Here is a 23,554-nt window from a genome sequence, read left to right on the forward strand (position 1 = left end):
TGGGAGGATTTGAGTTTTATTTTTTTGTTCTTATTTCTGTTCTGGAGTAGAGAAAATATTCCAGAATTGATTGTGTGGATATATGCACAACTATAAATGGTATTATGCACTAGCGCCTACATATTTCAGGTGGTTTGTGTGGTATGTGAACGTATCCAATAAAAATGAAACAAGCAAATGGAAAGATAGAAGTGTTGGAGAAGAAGTAGTGAGAGAGACATACCCATTCACTGTAGGGAAGTAGAATGCTACAGCCCCTCTGCAGGGCAGCGTGGTAGTTCTATAGGAGGCTAAGTATAGGGTTGCCAGATGATCCTGCCATCTATTTACTAGTTATATATTCAGAAGAATCAGAAGCAGGATGTGAACAATCATTTGTACACTGGTGTTTATGGCAGTAGTATTCACAATTGCCAATGTATGGAGGTGGGCCAAGGTTACATAGAATGATGCATGGAAGGAACAGTGTTGTATACATACAATGGAATGTAGGTGGGGCTGCAGAAAGAAATGAAGTTGTTAGGCATGCAAAGAGGTGAAAGAAACTTGAGGACATTATGTTGAGCCAAGTAGGTCAGAAATGAAAGGACAAATACTGTATGGTCTCACTAATATAAGCTAGCTATAATGAGCAAACTCTGAGAATTAAATTTGAGAGTATGGGATATCATCAGATAGGAAGTGGACAGAGATTAGACAATCGATAAAGGAGTACAGAATGTTCACTATGACTTATTGCAAATTTCCTAGATTGCAAGCTTTTATGGTACTCACATTTATTCCTGAGTTTTAACTGTTCTCTCTAAATTGTGAGATGCTGTGGACTTTGTGTATAACCCTGTAGTTCCCTAGAAATGTGGGTATCTGTGTGACACCTGAGACTCAGAGTTCTGCCACTCTGAAAGACAACATTACTCCATACAGCAGTTGTTAAAGAAGCTAAAAAAGCTCAGACTTCAATTACAGACATGAATGAAGCTGATCTGGTTAGGACTAAGTTAAATCAGAATACTGGGTAAAGGATGAGATTATCTGTATTTTAAACTTCAACTTCTGTGTAATATCAATGGAAAAGATATTTATTTTGTCCAAATTTTAAATTTTCTGTAGTACACTATCTAATTTAACCTGCCTAGTCAGTTTATTTAAAGACCCTAATTACATGGAACCTAGAAGGGGGAATAAGATCTGGTTATTCTGTATGAGTTATTGTAATACCCTGATACATTCTAGAGTATTTGAGGCAGAAAATAAAAGAGTATTTGCAAAGTTCCTTGAGGAGAAAAAAATGTAAACTATCAAATTTCCACACCTGGGGAATGCCTGATATTCTCCCAAGCATTAGTGACTCCTAAATTAATCTTGAGACTTGCCCTTATGAAACTTATTTCTGTAATGGTGAAGCTAAGCCTGCTGATAATTATGCCTAACAGTCACCCCCATAGAACTTCATTGGTTGCTCAGATGCAGCCTCTCTCTCAAAGCCAAATTCAGTAAGTAAGCTCACTATCATCCCCTCTATGTGGGACATGACTCCCATTGGTGTAAGTCTCCCTGGCAACAGAGGACGCTACTCCCAAGGATGAGTAGGATTGGCAAGGCCTCTTGACCAGAAGGGGGAAGAGAACTGAAACAAGATAAAGTTTCATTGGCTAAGAAATTTTAAATAGTGCCAAGAGGTCATTCTGGAGGTTACACTTTTGCACGCTTCAGCCAGATATTGCAAATTGCCACAGTATGCCAACTCCAACCAACAGTATTCTTAAAATCCTAAAGAATACCCTGGACTCTATCTGAGACTCTATGAAAGTTTTATCTATTAAGTTTATTTTTTCCAGAAACTTAAAGCCTCCAGATGGCCCCTATGCCAGATAAGCCCTGAAACCTCGAGGTACCAGACTCTTTAAGAACATCGGCCAGTTTCATTCCTTATCGTATAAAGTTGACACCCCTTTTCAGCATGAAGACATTAGACTGGCCATTGCTCAGATATCCATAAATATTGACTAATGATCAAATAAGAGAGAGGAGGTATAACTGAAAAATTAGAATTTAACAAATGATTATGACTACTGAATTACTGTATAGATATTTCTTTTGAATTTCTGGTGTATTAAAATAGCCACAAAGAAATACCTGAAATTGTTGAACTGTAATCCAGGAGCTTTGATCTTTGATAATGATTGTATAACTACAGAGCTTTCATCTTATGACAGTGTGTTTGGAAAAACCTCAGGACTGACATTCCCTTTATCCAGTCTACGAATAGATAAGTAATAAAGACACACATGAAAAATAATGATAGGTTGGAATATGAGGGAAAATAACCATACATAAATTATGGACAACAGTTAATAGCATCACTTTAATAATTCATCAATTGTAACAAATGTAACTACTGTTAAAAAATATTATTACCAAAAAAAGTGCTTTATCAATTGTAACAATTTCTCCACACCAATGCAAGTGTTGGTGGTGAGAAGGTGTCTGTGAATCCTGCATTTTATATACGATTGTTCTGTAAATCCACAACTTCTCTAATAAAATTTTTTAATTAAAAGAAATTTTCATTCCAAAAAGGCCTTGATTTTGAGGACAGGCAGATGAGTCGTGGAAAGGTAATAAACATTCTTAAGTACAGGAATGGTAATTTCATGTGGTTCACTCCAAATAAAGACGATGAGATAAATAAGGTAAAGCATACATAATATTTCTGTGCAAAACATATACAACCATTTTTATATTCAGTAACCATGATAACCCACTGCCAGTTTTGATAGTTGTACATATATATATATTCCACTATGCTGCTGTTGGGTAAGTATGAGGGGGAGAAAAGGGATGGAACAGAAAGCTGTCTAGGGAAAGGACTGGAAATAGGACTCCAAAGAGAGAGAATGACATGGGGAATGACCCAGTAGCATTGTGACTGCTTAAGGCCAACTCTAGGCCAGTAGAGAGCTCCAAGAAGGTTTAGATCTTCTGCATAGATGAGACATTTGGTTGTATAGAGCAGTAACTATAGCCTCAGACACAATGTTGAGTTTCAGCTGGTGAAATTCACCTGATAAAAGCTTGAGAACAGCATGGATACCTGCCTGGTTCTCTCCATTGGTGAGAAATCTTGCGTTCCTAAGCCTTGGGTGGAATTAGGCTGGAGGGCAGAATGGACATCCTGAGGAGCATTTAGGAAATCATTGATGGTGAGTACACACCATTTTTCAGGACTCTTTGGCTTCAGTGTCAGCTTTCACTTCTGTTCCTCCTCCTATCTCCCTGACAATTTTCTCCCCACATCTGCATTATTCCTTTAACCTTGGTAGACTTCAGGAAACTGTCTTGGTCCATTGCTCTTCCTGTTAAAGCTTTTATTAGGACGAGTGCCACAATCATGGATTTTTATTTCTATGTTTATACTGCATACAGATGACTCATCTATTATTTCCATGCACTCCAAACTTGAATAGCCAACTGCTGGTTGGCCTTTTCTATCTGGATATGCTGTGTGCCCCTCTAATTCAGTGTATTTTGAACTGGGCCTCTCTGTGTGCCTGTCTTTCCCCAACTACCAGGAATCTGTTATTCATTATTCTCCTATATTTCTAACATTGGTCATTTGCATGACCATTTTGACAATATTACCTCATAGAATTTTCCAAGTCTTTTGTTGCTTTCCCATTCCTACAACCATTTGTAGCTCTGGATCTTAGATTAATTATTTAATCTCATTAAATCTTTAAATAATTTCACCCAGTTCTTGTCTCATCTCCATTCAATTGATTCTCCAAATTTTAGGCAGAGTCATCCAACTCTAACACCCATCTAACCATGCCATATCCCTATCTGAAAATGCTCACTGCTATTCCATCACATACATGATTAAATTCAAGTATCTAGTATTGTATTCAACACCAACCCTAACCCTAAGCTGCTTCATCTTTTGCCACTTTCCATCATTAATGTTATGCCCTGATAACTTCTTATTGCTTTTTATTTTCCTTCCCATATGTGTTGTTTCATATTTCTGTACCTTTAATCATACTGTTCTCTTAGCCTTTAATAAACTTCTCACATTTATTTTACTGGTCAGTTTTAACCCATATTCCAGTTCAGACATCATCCCCTCCTTGTAGCATCCTCTGAACTACTTGTTTAGCTCAAGAGATGACAACAAGAGACAGAAGTATATGGGATTCTGAACCCAGCTTCATCTCACATTGGAAAATTTTGCTTTTATCAGTTTTAAAATTGATTATCCATGGAAAATTTCTTTTGAAGAAAGTTCTCTACAGAAACATCAACAAGAACAAAAAAAGGCCTTTGAAAATCATGACGTATGGTCCTAAAATTATTTATCTGTGGCATTTTTAAAAGTCTTTGACGTCGCACACCAAACCTAATATTTAGAATCAAAAGATGGTGGTTGAATTGAACAGATTCAGCCTGCAATAAGGTCCGAACAAACATTAGGGATAGTAGTAGCAATATTTTTATGCTAAATATTAGAAATTCAGTGTTTTGAAATTTGACAAATTTTCACCAAATAATACTTGTGTGGGGGGTGGCAAAGATAGAAAACTATATGTATTTAATCCTCTTTAAATGTAGATATCACACATATGCACACATATTCATATGTACACATTTATTTATACTGATATCTGTACTTATCCCTTAAAACAGCTTCATCTGAAATTGTAAAAAGTAGTATGCGAATGCTTCAAATTCAGCCTTTCCTTTGCATTTAATAAAGGCTTTTGATGCTGTATTTTCATGACCAAAGGTGGTTTTTAAGTGTTGTAGCACATGAGAAGTCAACATAATTATCTATGTCATCAGAATAGAAGTGAAGGATTGTAGAAAGTCCTTTCTGTCATTAGACCCATGCAGACCCCATGTCACATAGATGTCACTCTGCAAATCAGTCATACACAAGGAGAGAGGAGACTTATGAGTTGTACAACCTGAGCAGCTCCAAATATGCGAGTGTCACCAATAGAAATGAAAACGATGACTTGAAGACAACCTGAGGCCTTCATTCAAATAATCTGAGTGGGAATCTGAGACTGCAGCTGGTTAATGCATGGCTAAGTAGTCTAGGACTCCATTTATGAAGAATTAGCAGGAAACTTACCAGTTAAATCAAATAATTTGTAAGATAAATCACAGATATACAAAGTCCAGGATTCTGTGATTTAAGAATCAAAAATTTGTCACCGTTTAAGCAGCAGATGCTGAACAAGAATTTCTGTGATATCAGAGCTCATCATCCTAAAATAGAATTCAGAAAAAAATTAAATGGATTTTTAAAAATCAGTTAACATAATGTATTACTTATTAAATTCTTTCATGGAGCAAATAGAAGACTAATTTCTCTGGAGCCATTCATGCCCCCAAAAGTTATAATTAAAGACACAAATTGAATGATTTTAATAATGATGAACGTTCACCTTTTTAGTGCTTAGGTATGGAAATACGATTGTCACAGAAAGACTCCTTCTTCCATTCTCATTTAGCCTTGTCTCCTGGGAGTTATAAGGGCACTTTTCCACACTTATTTATTTATGGGCATTAAAATATTGGGATCAGGGTGACTGCATTTTAAAGATAAAACTAGTCTCAGGTACTCAAGTGGCGCTTCGAAACTACAGAAGGAATTCTGAATTCTCCAATGAATTCAATCTATGAATGTTCACCTCTTCATATCTTCCAAGTTGGGCAAGGTCCTGCCCAGAACAAGGATTTATAGGTATATTTACAAGTTGCCTCTATTGCTTTCCTTTGCACACAACACAATTATTGCTTATTGATATCTTTATAGAAAGCAATCATGATTGAAAAAGCTAACCTACAAATATTCTTAAAAGATGGATGCAAATGGCAATACTAAAGCTGGCTGAAAAACAGGGCGTGCTAAGCAAGTTGGTTACTCAAAATATTTGCATTTATCACTTAAAAAAATCCTATTATAGCTTTAGCCACAGAGACATCTCTGGTACGCAAGATAAAGGCAGTTCATAGAAAAAAATACAGCATTTTTAGCCAGAAAATAGGGCCTTCTGTAGCTGGCTGTATTGCACCCCACTTTCCATCCATAGAACATACTCTCATTGCAGCAGGTGATAATTAGTATCAATGAAACACGAGTTTTTAGATACATATGAACTGCTTCATCCTAAAGACCAATAAGATTTTGTGTTTTTGCAGTGTCTGGTTTCTTCAGATCATCTTTATGAAATCAGGTAGTAAAACAAAGATGTACAGGAGTTAAACACAGGCATTCAGAGAATACTACTTTCTTTTGTCTTTTCTCTTTAAGTGCTTTCTTGCTCTCTCTCTCTCTTGCATGAACTGTTAATTCTCTGAATGCCATTGCAAAATAATTTGAGTCACAGAGTCAGCTCTATAATTATTCCCCCCATCAGCCAATGCCAAATTAGATGCCTGTCTCCATAATGCTCTCTCACTGGTTGAGTAGGGAAATCTATGTGCATTTGACACTTGGTCAAAATAATTCCCCAAAGAGTGCACCAGATGCCCAATTCCAAAAGTCTGTGTGTGTCTAATACTACGTAGGCAAACACACCCAATTTGGCCAGTCTCCACCTGTGCAAAACAAAATAAATTTTGCTGTGCAGATATCACAATGATTAAAATATAATAAGTTAATGAGATTACAATAGCTGATGGTGAACGAGACCAATTGTGTTAATTGGAGGCTCCTGAATAGCAATTTCGGCGGCTGCTGAGTTTTGAAATATAATCAGTTTTACTAATTTTATCTAATTTCTTAATGAAGCTTGCCCTGAGCAATTCTTCTATGTGTTCTTTAGCAAACAGTGTGTGTCATAAAGCTGACATTAATCTTGATTACTTTAGTTAAAATAAATAGTTATACTTGGGTGGCTTTCAGAAAATACATCATCATAGATGTAATGCTGGAAAGCAAAGGGTTTGGGGGTTTCTGTTTGTTTGCCTACATTTTCGTTTGCTGCATTCCACCCATGAAGATTCTCTTTGGTGTTGCCAGATCCTTTGCAGACTCTTGTTGCATAAATCAAGCTCGGTGACTATTTGTTGTTTTGTAGTATCCTCCATCAGTGAGGATAGATGATAAAATTTGCACGGAGGAAAAGGTAACTGATATCAAATGCATCCTGTGCATGAGACAAGGAGATGTGGAAACACTGAGGGAGATTTCCTATCCACAGGCTTTGTGTTGGAAGCACACAAGCCATCCGTCCCATCAATACCAACAACCTGCTCTAATGGCCGAGACTGTAAGAGAGCAAGCACTCAAGCTGTTTGTTTTCACAGTGGATTCATATACATCGGATGGCTCCTCTGAGCTTTTTAAGTGCATTGGAAGACTGCTGTTCCACACAGTCAGTTTTTTATAAAAGACTGGAAATGTTAAGAGGAAATAAAGTTTGGGAAAACCAAAGATGCGATTTATACAAGCTGAAGAAACATCTTTCAACCCTTTGTTTTTTTCCTTTGCTGTCTTTCGACATCTGCAATTAGGTTTGTGTATTTAGATTATTTCAGGCTTCTGAGCAAAGATTAAATGGATTTTTATAGGAACAAGTGAGGGGAGAGGATAAAAGCTTTTGAAATCCCATGAAATGTCAAAATGAGATCATGTATATTAAAACATCAAGAAAAAGACTTTACAAAATTAAGTGGCTTTATAAGCAAAAGTGTTAGACCACTTCCCCTACCCCAGCCAACGTTTAAAAACCTTTAAACTGCCCTCAAAAAGCATGCAGTTAACTACATAAATTGCACAGATCTTAAGTGTACAGCTCAGTACATTTTTACGGATATAAATTTTACCATATGATTATCACCCACATTAAGAACAGAACATTTCTGGCACCAGCGTTTCACTTTACAATGGTTTTAGTTTGATCTCCGCATCCATGTTTATAAAATAAATTAATCAATGGCTGTGTTACTTGCGCTGTCTTTAATAAGGTTTCATATGGAGGCTAGCCTAGTGTCATACATTAGGGTTTCCCAAGCGTTCCTCTTCCTATTCCTTGGAACAATTTGTATAAGTTTTAGATGATCTGTTTCCCAAAATTTTCATAAAACTCCTCAGACATCATCTAGGCCCATCTATTCTATATTCATTTTAGTGTTTCTAATTTTTACCAGAAAATTGTCAGTTTCAACCAATTTTCAAATTTACTGGTGTATATTTATTTCTCAAAGGATTCCCATGTTTGTTTACCTTTCTACAACTTTTTATTTTGATATCATTTCAAAATCGCAGAAAAAGCTGCAAGCACCAAAAAGGAATGTACATACATTCTTCACCTAAATTCAATATTAGCTTACGTTATTTTTTTCCCCATCTGCTTTACTATTCCGTCTCTCTTTCTAATCTCTACAGTTAGGTTAGAAGATTAGACAGATGATTGATAGAAAGATAGATGGATGATTATATAGATGGATAGAGAGATAGATGGGCAGTAAATAAATGATGCCTTGATAGATAATTAATTTTCTTAACCTAATGTTTCTTAAGTCAAAGACAGCATGTCCCTTTACTTCAGTCTTAAGCATTTCCTAAGAACAAAGGACAATTTATGATATAACTAAGTTACAGTTATCAATATCAGGAAAGTGAACTATGACAAATTACTACTGTGTAATTTACAGTCCATAATCAAATTTTATCAATCATTCTGATAATGTCCTTTATAGCTCCTTTATTACTGGATCAAAATCAAAGACCTGATTATGCATTGCATTTAATTGTAATGTCTCGTTAGTCACCTTTAATTTGGAATAGTTCTTCAATCTTTGTGTTTCTTGACCTTGACATTTTTGAAAAGTACAGGACAGTAATTTTGTAGAATCCACTCAATTTGGATTTGTCTGATGTTTCCTCATAATTCAATTCAGGGTATACATTTTTGGCAGAAATATCATTAATGTTTGATGTTTCCATCTAGGTTCATTTTATTAGAGGGCACATGATGTTAGTTTGTCAAAATATTAGTGATATAGTGTTTAAAGACTAAATTAAGGTGGAATCCACTAGTTTCTGTACTATAAAGTTAATATTCTCTTCATAATTATGTTATTAGGAGCTACTCTGAGGCCATGTTAAGTATACAATTTTCACCTCTAGCTTTATTATTTATTGACAGTTTTTTATTCTTTCTAATATGTGTTATTGCACATTCATTAATAAGCATTCTACTAGAGGGAAGAAATTTTCTTTCTCTCCATACATTTAATTATATTCACTTGGGCTCATGGGTTCTTATTTTATTTAATGAGTTACAACCCATTCATATCATAATTTATTCTGATATTCAAATTATCCCCGATTTGACTAGTTGGAGTCTTTGCAACTTGGCTTCTAGCACGACAAGGAAACAGTCATGGAAACAAATGCATGAATGAAGGAAAAGAATAATAGAGGACAAAAAAGATGTGGAGCAGGTATATTCAATTACAGCCCATAATCTTCCCTCTACAGTTTATTGAGGCCTTATATCTCATCATTAAAACTGTATTAATTTACTTCAGTGACCTTAGTTATTAAAAAAGTTTTTTTTTTTTCACTCTTGGATTCCATGTTTTGAATGATTTGTCTAACAGGCTGTTTTGCTCAATAATTTTAATGCTTGCCCACTTATCACAAGCCTATGGTTACAAATGCATTCCCAATAACACTAATCATTCAAATGTAATGGTCACTGCCTACTGCCCCTTCATGCTACATTTCAGTATCTTGCCAAAGGGCACAAACAGTTCCTGGGAGGCACACAAAATTTTTGATGCGTTGATTGTAACGCAAAACGACTGGCAATAGAATTTGCTAACTTGCAGCATTACTAATTGAGTTTTACCTAAAAAACATCAAAATGTTTGCAGAGAAGGTTAAGACTAATTTACTTGAATATATACAGTTAAGAGCTAATATTTCTGCATAAAGGGTTTAAAAGAAATATCGCCATTGAAAATCTAACACTGACTTCTTTGAGAATCCTATTCCATCTACTTGTTGCTGTCAGTCGCTTTTGTATAGAAAGATTTTCATGGAGTTGCTCTTTCTTGGGCTATCTTTTGAGGCTTCAGTTTACTTCCCTGTATAATACGGTAATAATGCATAATTTGTAGGGTCAAAATGAGGATTAAATGGGATTAAGCATATCAAACATTTGAACACACATCCAATACACAATTGAACACAGGCACAAACGCATTTATCATCCTTACATTTCTCCAGGGTTCATCTGGTGTTTTTCCTACTGTTTGCTTTTCCTCTCTTCTTCTTAGTTTTTATTAGAGCAGTCATATGTTTACAAAAAAAAAAAATGCTGCAGAAAGTACAGAGTTCTCGTATGCCTGTCCCTCACACATGCTCAGTTTTCCTTATTTTTAACGTTTTGCATTAGTACAGCAACTTTGTCATAATTGATAAAACAGCATTATTATAACTATAATATTAATTGCGTCCCATGGTTTATATTAGGGTTCCTCTTTGTGCTGTACTGTTCTATGGTATTTTTTTTTAATGTCTTTATTTTGGTAACATGAATACAACCTACAATTTCCCATTTTATCCATTTTCAAGATGCAATTCAGTGCTGTGAATTACATTCACAGTGCTGTGTCTCCATAACCACCTTCCATTATCAAAACTTTTCCAACATCCCAAACAGGCACTCCATGCTATTAAGCGTTACCAATATTTGCCTGGAAGTGGTTTTCATTATATTTCTATTTCATAAACTTGGGGTTTTTTAATTGATCACTCTAGGCAATGAATATCAAATATCTATGGTGACTTTTTTTTAAAAACTTTCCAATTATTTTATAAATAATTACATAAACAGGTAATAGGTGATAGGTGGATACTTATTATGTATATGAATTGTAGGCAATTTTGAACAGAGTTTGTTTAAACTTTCAAAATTAGTATTTGAATTTCTAGAATGTTTATACATAAACTTGTATCATCTTTTAAAGACTCAATCCAAGGTTAAAATAAAAACCTTACATGGTCATTTAGATGTCTGAGTCCTATTTTAGGGATGGACATTTGACAGAATTTGTAAATGCCTGTCAAACTTATGATTACTCGTGAGCAACTCTTGCCATCTTAAGAATTCAGTCACTCAGTCATTTATCCCTGACAAAAATGAGTTTGTGGCTTTTTTAAAAAATAAACAAAAATACATTAAAGAGTAATAAAATCACCATCTCTGGTACAGTGGCATTTTTGTGTCAAGAACACACACACAGATATATTCCACTCAACATATTCAAATGATATGATTTATAATTTATGTTAGCAAATTACATCAACACATTCAAAGGATATTTTTTATAATTTTATACTAGCTAATGACATCAACATATTCAAATGATATGATTTATAATTTAAGTTTATATTAGCAAATTACACATATTTTAGTTAAATTTTTATCTTTCTGTGTTTTTAAAAGGTGTATCATACCTTGTACATTTTTATTTTGGAAAGTCATTATCTACTGTTGCTAAACTGTCCCTTGTAAATAATCCAATTTCATTTTACACTTACAACTCCAATACTTGATTCCTTGATTTATGGCCCACCCAAAACATAGTCACCCAGATTTCAAATTATCCCATATCTACTTGTTGAATGAATGAATAAATTATATTAGATAAGTAAATTGAGGCAAGGAAAGATAAGGAATCTGTCAGACTTTCATTTTAAAATAGTATTAGAAGGAGTCGACATGGAAGTAACAGAAGCACCGGGGTGTACATGTGTTCAGTAGTTTCTAATTGTGTGGGTTTTCCCTCCTTTTATTTAGAAAGTATCGAGACAATCAGAAGTGTGAAATGTTAGTATTAAACTATGTTATCTTTGTGTTTTCTCATTGTCCCTTGATTGATGTACCCTGTTGTCCACCCCTCTGTCAACTTTTGTTCCTGTTGTCACCTGTGTTAAAAGAATTCATGGATGAGGAAGGCATTTAGCATTTACAAGGAATAAAAAAACAAATAAAAGGAAGTGCATGCTTTGGCAGCACATAGAGTAAAATTGAGATGATTCAGAGAAGATTAGGATGACTTCTGCGTAAAGATGACTTGCTGATTTGTGAAGCATTCCATTTTTTTTCTGTTTGGGGTGATGGAAATGTTTTGGTAAAGGATGGTGGCGATGGCAGCACAACATAAATGCAAATGTAATTAACACCATTTAATTGTATACTGGAAAGGGGATAAAATGGGAAACTTTAGGTTTTATATGCCACCAGAATTGAAATAAGAAGACCTACTGAACTGTACAACACAAACATTGGCCCCTAATATAAACTGGGGAAAATATATAGTTAATGATACAATTATAATAGTGTTGCTTCATCAATTGTAGCGAAGTTGCCACATTAATGAAAAGTGCTAATAATGGAGAATACTATGTGTATTTGAGAATCGGGATGGAGAATATGGGAACTCTGTACTTTCTACATGGTTTTTCTGTAACTCTACAATTACTTTAATAAAAAAATCAGGGATGCTACAAAGAAAAGAATAACAGATTTTTAAAATATTGGGCATGCCGGTAAAAATAAAACAAACAGAAGAGAACAACAGAATAAAATGACATGAACATCTCTAAACACTTTTCACAAACTTTCAACAAGACGCAGACTTTTATCATTTGCTTTTCTTTCTAGCTTTTCACCTGAAGGTATAATTCCTTTCAGATGTTATGTAGATATTATTGATTCCAAGTCCTTGGTTCCACAAAATCCCAGAGATGTTTGGAGGATGGTTACGTCATCCACTCATGTAAATAGAATTTATCATCCTTTTCCCCAACTCTCAAAGTGTACTTAGACTTAGTACTCGTAATCCCTGTAATATCTTAGTTCCTTTCCCACTAACCAATTCAATAATAGATTGGGATTTTTTTAACATGAGTTTGTGTTATGCTCTTCCAGGTTATACAACCAAACTGTTTTCTCTTTCATCTGCTTTATGGCTTCCCAACATGCTAATCTAGCCTTTTCTAAGAGTGACTTGTAATTGACATAGACCAACTAAAATCTTCACAGATGTGTAGTAGTCAAACAAGATGATGTGTGTGTGCTAAATTTTCACGTGGAATGAAATCTCATTAGGAGAGAAGATCATTGCATTTTTCATGAAACGTTTTGTGTTTAGTTGCTGTTCACTCTTATTAAATTAAGCCATTTCAAAGGACAGTAGTGCTAAAATAAAGTTTTATTTATTAGGAGAATTTTAGGTATAAAGATTATGAGAGAGGTAGCAGCAGACTGCATTTTCTAGGTTTCTTGTTTTTAGAACGTGAGAATTGCATAAAGTCATGTAAATGATTGAACAGCAGTGCAGTTAGAGTTCTGTGGAAATTAACATCCAGATCACTATTGATAGCTATCAGAACTAGAGGCAGAAAATACCAGTTCCAAATTCAGCCTAACCTTGTTCTCCATAGTTGAATGCCCAGTACACATCAGTATGAACGTGATCCAGGCATATTTCAGGGGCCTTGCAAAAGAAGGCTTTAAAGAATACCATAAAACTTTCCTTTTCACCTCAACTGTTGAAACCTTGCTCTAGATTTTGTTCTGCTTTGGTTTTGTTTTAAACAAATCACTCTTGGTATTCCAAGCTGCAATAGCTGTGTAAAGTTTCTCAGTGGAAATAGCAATGTTTGGGCATGTGAGGATATAGACCATTTTAAAAACAGTAGCCATAGAGAATAATGAAAAGGAACAAGATGAGCAAATATCTAAAGGTGGAGAAGTTTAAGAATTATTTGATAAGCTCCGGTATTAAACTGGGTGGATTATAAAATTTGGGTTGACTTGTTTTAAGAAAGTAGTAGCAAGTAAGGTAGAAGAATAAATTGAAATAAAAATGTTTTGGTTTGTTTTCACTTTGTTTAGTTGATTTTTAAATAGGGGAATGACACATAAGAGGCTATGATCGCCAGTCTAGTAGCAGTGGATAGAATTGACTGGAAGGGGAAAATAGGGGCAAGGTGATCACAACTAACATAGTATGTTCTAAATTAAAATGTTTTGTGGGGATTGAAGAACAGGAAATGCTATAAAAGAAATATTGGAAGAGAAATAATACTATCATTTTAAAGGGAAAAAATCCATGGCATTGGGGTAATGGTGGAATTCTTAACAAACAAAAATTAGAATTAAATGATGACTTGGCCAGAAAATTTGATTATTATAAGGTATTTGAGTTTGAGAAAGGCTTCGATATGCTAATGCGATATACCAGAAATAGATTAGATTTCGTAAAGGGGATTTATTAACTTACAAATTACAATTCTAAGGCTTTGAAATGTCCAAATTAAGATATCAACAAGAAACCTTCACTCAAGAAAAGCCGATCACATCCGGGATTTCTCTGTCATGTGGTGTTTTGGTTTGTTAAATACTGCCAGAATACAATAAACCAGAAATGGATGACTTTTAAAAAGGGAATTTATGAAGTTACAGGTTTATAGTTCTAAGGCAAGACTAAGGACTTGAGTGACAATATCTTCACTCAAGAAAGGCCAATGTCTGTCACAAGGGAAAGCATGTGGCTGGCGTCTGCTGGTCCTTGTTCCTGGTTCTGTTGCTTCCAGCTTCTGATGCCAGTGGCTGCCTCTCTAAGCATCTGTGGTCCTTCACTTAGTTCCTCTGGGACATAACTCTGGATTCTGGCTTGTTTAGCATCCCATGGGAAGGCACATGATGACTCTACTTGGCTCTGTATCTCCAAACATCCATGTCTAGGCATCCGCTCTCTCTGCCAGCAGTCTAAGCACCTTGAAAAGTCTGTGTCTCTGTTGGTTCTGCAACAACTATGTTTTCTTCAAAATGTCTCTTCTTTTAAAGTTCCCCAGAAAACTAATCCAGACCCACCTTGAATGAGTGGAGTCACATCTCCATCTAATCAAAAGGCCACACCCTCAATTGAGTGGGTCCATCTCCATGGAAACAATCTAACCAAAGGTTTCCATCCTACAATATTGAATTTGGATTGAAGGACATGGCTTTTCTGGGGTACACAACACTTTCAAATCAACACTTGGGGGGGCACATGACAATATCTGCTGGCCCTTTGCTCCTCGGTTTCATTGCTTTCAGCTTCGGTTCCAGCAGCCTCCTCTCTGGGCTTCTGTCTGTCTCCAAGCATCTTCAAATGTCTGGTTTCTCCTTTCTGCTCTCTGTCTTGGCTCCCTTAGCATCTCCAAGCATCTGTGTCTGCACTTTCCCCAAAATATTCCCCTCTTAAAGGACTCCAGTAAATTAATTAAGACCCACCTTGAATGGGCAAAGTCACATCTCCATGGGCATAATCTAATGAAAAGATCCCACTCACAATTAGTTAAGTCACATCTCCACGGAAACACAAAATATCCCACCCATAATAAGTCTGTACCCATGAGATTGGATTAAAGGAGCGTGGATTTTCTGGGGTACACAACAATTTCAAACCATCACAGGTAACTACTTGCACATTTGGAAAAAATATCCATCATATGATAGAAAGATAGAGTAGGAATATATTCAGAAGATAGACTGGACAGGGGATGGGGGAGAAATCATCACTGAAATGAGCTTTAGCAATTGAAATGGATGGAATAATCCAGGTTGGATGAGGAGTGCAAAGCAGAGAATGTCTTTAGGTATTTGGTTAGATTTAGAGATTGGTCTTTTGAGAAAACTCAAAAAGTGAGGAGAACCAGAATTGAACAACATTGTGTAAGCCCATGGAAGAGAAAATGCTTTTAAAAATGAGTTGCACATTGCAGAATATTAGGTTTTATGGTTAAGAAAAGGATCTTGCATATGATGATTTAAATATCTCTTGGAACCTTCAGGATCAATCACATGCATTCCAAACAATCGCAATATTGCATGGATGGGTCATGATTACCATCAGAGGCTATAAACAAATAGGGCTGTCAGAAACCTGAACCAGAGCTAGCACAAGTGAAGTTTCTTAGAAAAAGAACTCAGCAAGCAAACACCTGCTCATCCTGATTTCTTCCATTCCAAGGCCCAAGCCATCTGGCTCCATGATGATGATTCTGGAAAGTAAATGACAAGTCCTCAAAATGATCCATGCAAGACACTTTTTATGGTCTAAGAATATGCAACTGAATAGAGAAATAAAATATTAGCCTCCATTCTTTCTGAAGTACTCATCTTCTTTCTCTTTCAGGTATACATTTCCTCAAGACTCCTTGACTCAGTGTGGTTCTATCTACCCCACTCCTTAGCCTCCTATTAAGTGTTCCAGTATCAAAACTTGAATGGATGAAGAACTAAACCAACTAGTCCTTTTCTCCTTTATCTATTTTCATGCTTTGATGTCATTGATTCTATAGTTAGGTTGCTCCAAAAACAGAGCTGCATTGTTAAATAGTCTGAATTATATTCTCCTCCCAAGCATATATAAAATTGTGAAATATAATTGTGACATTATTTTTCACAAAATGCCAGAAGGAGTTTAGGAGCTTAAGGAGAATCCACAAATGTCCCTGGCATTTCTCAAGTAGAAATAATGCAGTACTACATCTCTGATTTCAGTGGGAGCATTGTATTCATAACTCCTTCTAAAAAGAGCTAGAGACATGTTTTATATGCCAAAATCCATTTTCAAGTTTAGCTATCAGTTTAGAAGTTGTTAAAGGAATAAAAAACAAAACAAGGAGGCTTCCATGTGAAGGGAATTTCCCTAACAGGGAAGTCCCAGCTCTGCTACAAGCAACCTGTTAGGCAGTCATTAAATACTGTGGTAACCAAGTTTCTCACTATGAAAACAAGAGTGGTATATTCAGCAGCTGTTCTTTAACATTAATAATCTGTCATTAAAATCTTTCAATTAAGATCGTGTTCTAACCTACCATAGGAATTTCATTTAAAAGATTTAAGAATACCCATTATTTAGGTTTGAATATTTCAATATTTCAGAAACTAATGCCTGTTTCCTGACAGTATGTTGGGAATATAGCATATGCATTCAGTGACAACACTGTAGACTGACAGACAGACAACCCCATGCCTAAACTGCTTCTGCATGGAGAGCATGAGGTGGAAGCAGACTGCCCAATGCCTCATGAATCGGAGTAGAGAATACAGGCCATTTCATGGGTAGAGCAAATTCAAGGGGATCCAGAATGCAATGTATTCTCTCTTTTTTTAAGTGCTGAATAAATTGTTTCTCCAATATTTTGAAGCTAGATATATTGTATTCTTATTGTTTAATAAAGCAAGAGATTCTGAAAGAGAAAGAATAAATTATGAATGTTCAATGCTCATCTTTTCCCCATCCCATTCCCCCAAAGTGGTGATTCTTTAAAGTTATTGTGATTTTAAAGAGATTGATGTATTTTCCCTTTTCTATGCAATACACACAGAGAGACACATATACACACACACTCAGAAAGAGAAAGAGACCATGAAACTTTGATTTTAATGGAATCAATCAGATCACAGAACATTTTGTACTGACTAGGTGTGATGGTTAATTTCATACATCAATTTGGCTAGGTTATAGAGTTTACTTGCTTGGTCAGGCAAGCACTGGCCTGACTGAAGCTGTGAGGGTGTTTGTACATGGATCCAAATCAATTTAATTCATTTCAATATATTTTCTTATAATTATTGTAAATTTAAGGAAATACTATTTTGTATGCATTGATAGTGTATATATCCACATATATGAAGCCTTCTAACATTCTCAATAATGTTTTCATTTTGCTGTGTTTAATTCATTTGTTTCCCTCCCATTATCCTTTGGCAAGGCCCTCCATCTCAAAATGGAATAATTCATGTAATACATTAGCAAATCAAAAGATACAACTATCACTTGACAGTATTGAGGGAAATTTGTTTTAGATTCCTCGGCTTCTCAATCAAATGCAATGAAATGGGTTGGGTTGAACAAAGGAATTTTTCACTCATGATTTGAGGCTGGTAAAAAGCCCAAATCAAGGTGTCAGCAAGGTGACGCTTTCTTCCTGAAGACTGTGGCATTCTGGGAACTGGCTGCTGGTGATCTTTAATCCTTAGTGTGTCACAGACAAGGCACATGATGGTGTCACCAGCTCTCTCCCTTCTCAGATTTCACTCATGCGCAGCTTCTTGCTTCTACGGCTTTCTTTCTGAATTCTATCATGTTTATAAGGGACTTTAGTAATAAGATTAAGATTGGGCTGGTCCACAATTCACCTGAAGTAAACTTGTCAAAAGGTCTTACATGGGTTCACACCCACAGGAATGGATTGGATTTCAAACCACCACAATACCAATGTTTTAATATTTTCCATTAAGCTATTACTATACCGAATTACCTTAATACATTTCTTAATTGTGGCCCTGCCTTGCATTCTTAGAGTCAATATTTTCTATTAGCGATATGTTATTTTAACACATGAAATATGTTAAAATCTATTAAAGAACTTTGCACCCATACCATTACATTAATCTATAGTTCACTTTTGGTGGCATTATGTGTCAAGATTTTCCATCAGGTATATGCTAGTATATATATATATAAAATATTGGGTAGTTTTCCATATTTTTCCATTCTTCAGAATAGTTTACATAGAAATTAGTGTTTGAAGCTGAAAGGTGCTCACCAGTTTGATGGAGGTATACAGATGCTTTCCAGAGAGTGGAAACATTTTGTGCAAATACATAGTCGGGAAGGTGTTATTATCAAACCAGTTTATTTTAGGGCGACTTCTGGGGTTAGAGGAAAATTAGTAATATTTGTGAGTGATACATAATATTTATAAGTAAAATGGATCTTTCTTCCTGAAACAGAGCAGCAAAAGGGGCAGCTGTGGTTTATCACATGGATTCTGGAACTTTGAAGACTTTCTTATGTGGGAGAAGCACATCTTCCAAAATTTCCACAACTTTATTATCCAATTTTAAATATTTAAAGTGCCTATAATCCAATTGCTTCTTTTGTTTTGGTAGATTTGGAAAAGAGTGTCATACAATTGCTAATAATTGAAATTCATAGTTACCTAAAAGGTATGCTTAGATCAATCTAAAAGTAATGTAATTACAAGATTATGTTCATTTATAAGGACATATAAAAACTGCTAGAATCTAATATTCTCTCAAAGATATTTTCCTTATGTATATAGGAAGATAAAAAATGTAACCAAAAATTTGTATTTTAAGGGGGAAATGATAAATTCATATGAAAATGATATTTTTTCTATTCTCCACCAAAATCAAGTCTTTCTTAAATAAGCGCCCAAGTTAATTATTGATTTGAGTAAAATCATTATCCAGAGCTGATGCATTGCTCATTTTGATATCATGAGATCCCTTTGCATTTCTGTTGTTATTTTTTTTTACTGTGCACTGCTCTTATTTGTATAGTATAACATTTCTAGTTTGAGAACTACAATGTAAGAATATAAAATGAGTTTTTCTGCATAAATGTCTAAAGACATGCATTTTCTCCTACTCATGCTCACAAGAAGAAAGTTGCTAAATCTATCCATCGATACTTTTCATGTTTTGTATAAAGTCATGCTTTTCTGGGTTCAACCTCCCAGAGTCTGCTGAGTTTGAGTGTGGTGCAAGTATGTGCATAATCTTGAGTCTATAGGTCCATTTGTATTTATATATAAATGCATGCACATACAGTGGTCAAAAAACATTTTTCAAGAAGAGTAACAAGGTCTGTCAATCAGATATTTACATTGTGTTTGGAAGTGCCAGAAGTGTCAATAGTAGTATATTGCCACAATTTTCGAGGGCTGCCACAATGAAATACCCAAAGCTGGTGGCTTAAAGCAACAAAATGTATGGTTCTGGAGGCTGGAAGTTCAGATCATGGTGTTAGTGAGCCATGCTCCCTCTGAAACCTATAGAGGACTGTTTTTCCTTATTTATTCCATCTTCTGGTGGTTTGCCAGCAATCCTTGGCATTTCTAGTGTTACAGATGAAGCACTTCAGTTTCTACCTCCTTCATTACATGGCCTTTTCCCATGGGTCTGTCTCTCCTCTTCTTATAAGGACACCAGTCATATTGGACAAGGGATCGTCCTACCCCCACATGACATCACTTAATTTGACCAATCCCATCTGCAGTGACCCTGTTTCCAAATAAGGCCACAATCTGAGGTTCTGGGGGTTGGTACTTCAACATATCTTTTGGTGTGGTTTGGGGAGATGACACGATTCAAGCCATTGCACATATGTAAATGATTCTCTCAGTTCCTTCCTGTGAGGATCTATGGCTATTTACTCAGGTAACAGTCACTGGAAAAGGACAATATCACACATTTAAAGACTCTTGGGCAAAGGGTCCAGAGTGACATTGGCACCGTTGATCTGAATTATAGTTGGGTATGTTGGGTAAGTAAAGAGGTCAAGAAACAACTGGAGTCCTAGGCCAGATGTGTCACACAGTGGGTCCACTGGATCTACAAACCCAAACAATAGTTATACTCTTAGTCCCTGAACTATGTACTTAGAGTGAACAAACTTTAAGAAGGTGGCGGAACTCCCATGGTGTCTTCTTGACCAGTGGGTAAGAGCCATCATAATGAGAAAAGTCAAATACAAGTCTCTGACATTTCTGTCCCATCTATGATTGTAAAACAAATATGATATTATGTCCCTGGCTAAATAGTAAAAATAGGTGATGTTTTTAAACATCTAAAGATTTCAGGGTTCCGATCACGTCCCTCATAATTCACCTTAAGACTGATACAAAAATCAGACTGATCCTGGGGAGAAACAGTGGAAAACAGTAAACTCAAATAAGTAGTAGACTCAATTGTAGCTGTCATGTTAGATGTGGAATTTTAACTAGATCACATCAATATGGATATAGATGTGCGGCTTGTTGTCACTGATCTGGCAAATGCATTTTTTCCCCCACACTTTTAAAAAAGGAAGTTTATAGGCAGTTTATGTTTACATGCAGTGGTCAGCAATATACATTTCTGACCTGATCTCAGGTCTATGTCAACACTCCCACATTATGCAGTTTTAATTCAATGATATTGGACCATCTGGACTTTCCACAGAACATTTCATTGGACCACTATATGATGATATCATGTTAATAACATATGAGCAAGAAGTATCAAGTACATTGGGAATATTGGTAAGCACAGATCCCATCTAATCAATGACATTTTCAGGCATCCCAATGGTCTGGGGAATCCTGGCACATAGTCTCCCAAAGATAGAGATAGACTATTCCATCTTACAACTTAGAAAAGTACAATGGAAGCATGTTATCTTCTTCTTTGGGTTCTAAAGTCAACATATGCCATACTTGGGATACTGCCCCAACTTATTTCCTGGGTAATATGGAAGACTGTGAGCTTTGAGCAGGACCCAGGACAGAAAAAAGGTTTCTTCAGCAGGCCAACTTGTAATGCACATTACTCTGTTGCTTGGGTCCTACAACCAGGTTCAATCCTATGATATTAAAAATATCAATGGTTGAAAAAGACTCTGTGTAGAGCTTATAGAAAGTCCAATCACATGAAAAAAAATACTTGTACTAAACAAGGGTGTGAGATCTGCAGTGGAGAGGCATGCACCATTTGGAGACCAACTGCTGTCATGCTGCTGTCTAGTAATGACAGGGTTCCTGATTGTGGAACATTGGGTGGCCAGGATGTCAGACTGCCCATTATATACTGGGTCTGTAAAACTCACCAAGTCATAAGGTTGAGTGGACCAAGCAACATTCCACTGTGAAGATGAAAGTGTACATCTACAGTTGTCAAGAATACCAGAAGCATGGGTAAACTGCACAATCAGCGGGCTCTTTCCCCCATTCTATTTACTACCTCTCATCAACTGGCATCTCTACATCACCTCTCATTTATTGTCACATGGAGGGAGTTGATTTGTGATGACCAGATGACAGAGGAAGAAAGAAGTCTAAATTCAGTTCGAGGATATGTCAAGTCAGAAAACAAAACAAAAACTGTTTCTTCATTATTGCTCCACTAATTGGTGGTCACGAAAGTCAGTGATGAGGCAAATGCTCTCAAATGGGAAAGCTTCAAGCACTGTACCTAGGTGTCTCCCTTGCAAGGTAAAAATATATGGAGATGCATAGACGGTTACATATGGTTTGACTCATTGATTAAGGATCTGGAAGGAAAAATATCGGAAGATTTAAGACTAATATATCAGAGATAGAGGCATGTGTATGGACTTAAAGGAATAAGTTCACCATGTGAAGACTTTGTATCACATTAACTTCCACCAGTGGACAGCCATCACGAGAGAGGCAATAAAAAGCCAAGTCGACTTAATGACCCAGGCAGTTGACATTCGTTATCTTCTGTCATTGGTTTGCCCACTGGGCACATGTACAGGGTAATGATGGTGGCAAAAGTGGACACTATGCTTAGTTCCAAGTGGGCTCCTACTCACCAAGACTGATCTTGTTCTTGCTACTTTTAAATGCTCAACCTCCTTAAAACATAGGCTAACACTAACCCCCACTATGGCAGCATTATTCAAGAAGACTAACTAGTTATTTTGTGGCAAGTTGATTAATTTCACCCTTTCTACCCTGGAAAAAGCAGCAATTTATCTTGACTGGAATTGACATGTATTCTGGATAAAGGCTTGCCTTTCCTGCCTGCAGGGTCTCAGTCAGCCTTGCTCTCTATAGGGTTTATAGAGTATTTGGCCCTCTGGCATAGGATCCCATATGACATAACATCAACCCAAAGAAACTACTGTCCATTCAAGGAGTTGTAGAGAAGAGTATACGAGGCTGTGATCTACTGGTTCTATAGTATGCCATTCCATCAAGAGGTTGCCATCCTGAAGGAGGTGATGGGATGATGGTTGGAGTTCCTTCTAAGGTAAAGGTTGGAGGTGACACTCAGAAAAGCAGAGGTTCTGCCCTCCAGATGCAGTATGCACCCTAACTCAGCATGAGTTGTATGATACCCTGTCCCCAGTTGGTAGAATACAAAAGTCTGGAAACCAAAAAATGGAAATAGGAGTGGTCTCATTTGTCGTCATTCCCAGTGACCCACATATAATTTTTGCTTCTCTTACTCACAATTCTGGGATCTCGCTTTTCAGAAAAGAAATGATCTGACTAGGAAAAAGACCAAGAGAACCACAAAATATAAGGCATGGCTGACACACAGTCACTTCAGAGTTCTCAAGCCAATAGATAAGCAGTCAAAAAAAGGAATCTCCATCTGATCAAGGATTATCTTCCCTTATGCTTAGGAAAGAGTAGGTCCTGTTTCACAAGGGGGACAGGGAAGAGTATGTTTTCCATATATGCAACATAATAATTCCCATTCTAACCCTTGTCAAGTATACAATTGTACAGTTTCAAGTGCACAATATTTAACTACCATCATCACTATTTACTATGTTGCATATATATTATTGGAATAAATTATTTTGAAAAATGAAAACAAACAAAACAAAGGTGAATACATGTGGCCTCTTAGAAATCCACTGATGTGACTCTTTAAACTCCCTTACCCAATTTTGCTAGAACATTGGTATATACAACAGCTTGAGT

The 23,554-nt window shown here is 36.1% G+C and overlaps 1 non-coding gene across 1 annotated transcript; it reads left to right on the forward strand.

The window, feature by feature from the left end:
* The first annotated feature begins 12,029 nt into the window (after positions 1 to 12,029).
* LOC143669421 (U6 spliceosomal RNA) lies at positions 12,030 to 12,132 on the forward strand. The gene has a single exon (XR_013168932.1). It is a non-coding gene; the product is annotated as a U6 spliceosomal RNA (small nuclear RNA).
* Positions 12,133 to 23,554: the final 11,422 nt, after the last annotated feature.

The sequence above is a fragment of the Tamandua tetradactyla genome, chromosome 25 (assembly GCF_023851605.1).
Source record: "Tamandua tetradactyla isolate mTamTet1 chromosome 25, mTamTet1.pri, whole genome shotgun sequence".
Classification (NCBI taxonomy): Eukaryota; Metazoa; Chordata; class Mammalia; order Pilosa; family Myrmecophagidae; genus Tamandua; species Tamandua tetradactyla.